Here is a 6000-nt window from a genome sequence, read left to right as displayed (position 1 = left end):
ATCTGACAATTAACAATGATTTTTTTTTTAGGGGGGATTACCTCCGATTTTTCTGAGTGATACAGGTATCCACAGGTAGCGAGGATGGCGAATTCCACTTCTCCCAACATCAGAAGGTCACCAGAAAGTCATCAGAATCATTCTACTTGTCCCAACATCAGAAAGTCACCAGAATTCCATGTCTCCCACACTTTGTTCCTCAAAGTTCCAGTTGGTCCTTCCAAACAAGCATCGTCCTTCCAAACAAGCATCGTCCTTCCAAACAAGCATCGTCCTTCCAAAACACGCATCGTCCTTCCAAATAAGCATCGTCCTTCCAAACACGCATCGTCCTTCCAAACAAGCATCGTCCTTCCAAACATGCATCGTCCTTCCAAACAAGCATCGTCCTTCCAAAACATGCATCGTCCTTCCAAACAAGCATCGTCCTTCCAAAACACGCATCGTCCTTCCAAACACGCATCGTCCTTCCAAACATGCATCGTCCTTCCAAACACGCATCGTCCTTCCAAACAAGCATCGTCCTTCCAAACAAGTGTCCAAACAAACTTCCAATATTGCATGGAGTTCAAGGTAGGCATGTTCTTCAGTTGTGCTTCCAACGATTGTATCAAGTTATGTTGCAGTTTGCAACGAGTCCGCACTGGAGAAACGCAATACTCAACCAAACAGTCATGTCCATCCTTTGTTCCAAACTGGTCAGATGTGCAGCAGTATTGCCTGTACTGATAATGTCCAAAGTTCATCCAGGGGCAACTTATAATTGGAGGCGATTTTCCAGAGTTTCTCCATAATGACTCTCACATTTTACTGCTCCATACTAAACATTGTCCCAAGTATGTCAAGGGCCAACTTGAGTAAATGTCATATACTTCAATTTGTAAATCATGTGGTTATGGCAAACAAGAAATGTGAGTTACCTTGTTTGTAATTACAGTTTTGAAATAAAATTCTTTCAGGTTTATGCCTTATACTAACTAATCCTTTCAAACATTTCTTTTTATGAATGTAGTTTTTAAATTGCATTTTTACATCAAACACATCCTTTGTTTGGCTATTTATCATTTATACCATTTTCAGAGAATTTAATTTCATTAAATTTTTTTCATTAAGATTGGTTTTTAAATATGTCCTTTTTAGATTATACTCTGAAAGAATTTGTTTAAAGCATTTTCATTTCCTTTCTTGTTTGTGCTCATTATTTCAGCCAAATGTAAAAGTTGACTCGAATTACTTGCTTTTCAATAAATTTTGTCAATGCTAGAACTCTTTTTACTGGCAATCCAGCTTTGAAAAACTAAGGAGAAAATGCGCAAGTGAACTCAAGTTCCCAAGAAGCGTGGAATATTTCTCCAGTCCTTGCAACATTTGGACAGGTCTGGTTAGTGGTTAATTAGGTGGTTTATGTCGTCAGTGCCAGTGGTTAATATGACTGTCTGTCAATGGATGCATGCAGATGATTGAATGACCTAACAAATGCTGCAAGGGTCCACAGTTTTACACAGAATAGTGGAAACAAAAATGACTTTGGCATACTTGAATGCTACCACATTGTAGTCAAAACTGGATTGCCATCCCAAGTGAGCTGCCTCACATCTAAAGCTAAATTTGACTTTTATTCGCTTTGTCCCTAGGTTTTGTTACATTTACGGTTCTGCTGATGCTTTCTAATTTCATTAAATCAAGTGGAAAACTTAGTTTTCGGCACTGAATATTCTTAAGTCTAAAAAAATATTGATTTAATTTATTAAAGTGAATATTTAAACGTATTTGAAGTTTAAATTTACTTTTATTAGCACTGACCTAATGTTTAGGTTAGGTTTACTGTGCAACTTATTTTCCAATATTTTAAAATTGAACTTATTTAGTTCCAAGCATCTACGTGCTCATGAGATTATTTCTCCATGCCCTAAGAAGTTGGCCCTATACACTTTACTGGAGCTTTGTTTTAATTTCAAGTTATTTAAAACTTGACTTAGTTCTAAGCATCTACGTGCTTAAGGTCTAAACATCACAAAGACTTGTTAATGTATTTGGAATCAAATTACTCATTTCAGATTTCAGTTTAACTGTATAAAACTCATAAGATTATTTCCATGCCCTAAGAAGTTGGCCCTATAGACTTTACTGGAGCTTTGTTCTAGAGCATATTAGTTCAATGAACAGAGTTGAACCATGACAAACCGAATGGCAAGGACTTTGAAAGTTGGGCATTCCTTCAGTTAAAGATCAGCTTTGTGTGGTTCCCATAAGCATTCTTGACAGCATCCACTTCATTGGCTCTGAGTCTGACTGTCATGAAAACCACCTGTAAATAACAAGAGTGCAACTGATCAGTTTTCAATGGCAGACTTGTGAGAGCTACCATTCAGTACTGAACATTCAAGAGACATGCAGGCAAATAAAATAGACATTTGAAGGAAGTGTATAATTATTTTGCAGGTTAGATTTTTAGCTGGGTTTCTTTTAGTGAACGATATTTAGCCAGATAGATTATACAGCGCCCCCTTTTGACGCGTATACAAGTAGGCGTACATTAGAAAATGTATTGAATTGCCAACATTGTTTGTGCATGTGCAAGACCTGTGGCCTAGTGGATAGCATGTGAATCTTATGAGTGAGAGATCCCCAGCACAGCAGGGTTCAATTCCCAGCTCTCGACATTTTCAATTTTTGTTCATCCCAAAAAAAATTAAGAAAACTCTTTTTATTTTAAATCAACTAGAACTCCGACATTTAACCACCCATTCTCTGGAGGATTTTTTTGTAATTAAAGGGAATACGAAGTCACAATGACAATGTTGGCGCGGATCTAGACTAAGATTTATCACGGTAAAAATGAAAAATGTCACTGCGCATGCTCAGTGCCTATCCGGCAAAATATCGTTCACTTCAAGAAAGCCGGCGCCGGCTAAATATACTCCCACTGCCAAATTTGAACTTCAATAAATAAGACAAGTTTTTGCATCAAAATTCCTGTTTTTATCCACGCCCAGCATGCATTGCAAATGTTACAAATGTTTATTTAATCCTTTTGCCCCTCCTGCCCCCTCCATATAAACCGTTGGTCCCTCCCCCCCCCCCCCCCCCCCCCCAGTCAAATTTCTGAAACCCAGTCAAATTTCTGAAACCACACCCAGATTCTCAGAAAATGGAGAAAATAACTGACGGAATTCCTTCTTTAAAAACTTAGGATTTCGAAACGTGTTTTCCACTGCATCAACTTCAGAAGAATCTACAGTAGTTCAGTCACTTCTACTTAGCTTTTGAAGGCCAAATGGTTAACTTTTCAGGCCAAAATTGGCAAACTTACTTGGACTGTTTTTTCGTAGTCCTCCACCATACGTACCCCGCCAATTTACGAACACGCAACGAACCACGTGAGATTGGTTTGTGAACAAATCCCTGGTCTCTGTACTATTGCAATGATTTCAAAGGCATTTGGAGACGCGAACCAGTTATTTGTGCCGCGCCTTATTTATCAATGAAAAGTACCCGGCATTTTTTTGTGGGTTAGTTTTCAGTTTCTTTGAGCTTGGGGTAAAATCGTTTTTTTTCCTTCTAATTCACAAGTTTTGTTTATCATCTTTTTAAATTCTCACAATTTTTGTAAAACAATATTGGAGACCTAGCTGTATCTAAGAAAAGATCGTCTTCAAATCCAATAGTTTGCTAAAAGGGAAATTTTATTTTGAACTGAGTTCCCTTATTTTTGTATAGATGGATGGCTCACCCCTTTTCATTGATTTGGTATAGCCAGGCTGTGCGGAATGTATATGCAAATTTTCACAGGTGCAATTTTTTTCATCAAGCAATAGCTGCGCCCCTTCCCCCTCGCAACGCCCATATAAAAATTTCTAGAGTGCCGTGACTTCTATATATTCCTCTATTAAATAATATTCCTCTATTTAATAATATTCCTCTATTAAATATTTAAATTTTAACATAATATTCCTCTATTTAATAAATTCAGCCATAGAGGGCGAAATTAACTTGTCCTCTGATAACCCCACCAGGGGCGGATCCAGGAATTTTACCAGCATATTATTACCCAGTATGATTTGTGTGTGTCTCACAGGGGGGGGGGGGGGGGGGGGGGGGGGGGGGGGGGGGGGGGGGGGGGGGTAGGGTAGGGTTCGCATTAATTTTAATGAATTTCATGAAAATCAAATTGACAGAGCTGGGGGCGTTTGGACCCCCCCCCCCAATCCGTGCCTGCCCACCTCCAACCCATAATAATGTAGACAGCTTAATTACATTTTACAAAAACATCTTTTTTAAGGAATATCGAAGGGAAGTCAAACAAAAAGTGTGTTTTGTTCTTTAAAGTTGAGTTGTTTATTAGTAGTGGGGCCTAGACGAGTATCGTTCATTCATGAAAGGGGATAATTTGAAGGGGGGGGGGGGCGTTAATTGGTAAAGTTCTATTTCGTGGTGTTCATTGGGTGCTAGAAAAATATTTAAAAGGCTTTTTGTTTTCAAATAAGAGTCACTGCGGTTTCACTCAGCCCACAACAGCAAAACTCAACAGGTCTACAACAAAACAATGTAATGAAACCATGATGAATTCAAGACAACTTCAACTTATTAGAAGTTGTCTTGAATTAATCAAAGAAGCTGTCTTCTTGCAGACCGAAGTGGGGCCACCAGAAATGCCTTTAAGATAAATCCACCGGGGAACAAGTGAAGACGACTGTTTTTAATGCGAAATTGTAGTCTATTCATCCCCGTTGCCACTTTATAATACAAAGAAAGAAAAGAAAGGAAACACTGCACCCCTCCCATAAAATGCAATCTAGCTCCGCCCCTCCACATAATGAATTGGCAACAACTGGCCTGTCGGTGACCCCTTTCTCAATCCCCCAACAATAAATGCTTCTGGATCCATCAGTTATTTAGCTGTCTAATCATTTTTTTGGTAATTGCATGAAGTAAATTTGTGATTGGGATGATATATTTTCCAAGGAATTTCATTTGATATCCTCATTATGAAGCCTGCATGCCTGATTACAAAACGCAAGTGGTGACCCAGCTGTAGAATTCTGAGGCGGGAGATTGGTCCATCAGGAATGGAGGCATAACACAACAATCATCTAACCTCAAAGATTTCTCCTTGATTGACTCTATTCATTGCATGCAATGATTATTTTTATTACACGATAATAATCATACAAAGTACACAATGTCAAATAATAATCTTGGACGTCTTAAACTTTGCCCAAAATATCTGGAAAAACAAAAGAATAGATCAGAAATGTTTCTGCACCAATAACAAAAAATACAAATGACTTACAAAATCCAACATATCTCTTCTACTCATAGTTAACCAATACACTTACTTCCGCCAAACAGTGCAAATATCAGATATTTAATTCGTATTTTCAAGTTAAGACAAGATAAGTTTGTGGCAGCACCATGTGAATAAATCTCTTTTGAGAGTATGTGTGGTTCTAAAAAGAACCAGAGGAACTTAACGTTTGAACAGTATGCTCTGCCCGTCGTCAGGAGAATGAGGGATTCCAACGATGATGCGATGTTATAAGGATGGGTGCGGTGAGGCGTGAGAAGGATGCAAACTGGTGAAGCTCCAAACCGGTGAAGCTGAGAAGGATGCAAGTTGACTGATTCATTCACATGGTGCTACCGCAAACTTATCTTGTCTTAGTATCTTTCCACCATGCAAACCTTCAAAACTTATTTTCAAGTTAAATAAACAAATTGACTGTAGCAGGATGACCGTTCCGGATTACCATATTGGAACAGGAATCCGGAGGTCACAGGGTCAAACCAGCTCCAGTCAATTTCTTTGTTCAACTTTCACGTTCTTATAATGCACTGAGACAGTTCTCCTTTGTGGTTTATTTTTATGACAGAAACCAAACTATCCAGAAGTCAGCAGATTATCCTGACTTGGAGTCCGTGCCCGAGTGATGACCTTATCTTACAGAGTTGCACATTAATGATCACAAGATAAAAAATCACAATGATGTAGTTTGTAAA

This window comes from Patiria miniata, unplaced genomic scaffold, assembly GCF_015706575.1.
Source record: "Patiria miniata isolate m_02_andy unplaced genomic scaffold, ASM1570657v1 HiC_scaffold_25, whole genome shotgun sequence".
In the NCBI taxonomy this organism is placed as follows: domain Eukaryota; kingdom Metazoa; phylum Echinodermata; class Asteroidea; order Valvatida; family Asterinidae; genus Patiria; species Patiria miniata.
This window is presented reverse-complemented; position numbering follows the sequence as displayed.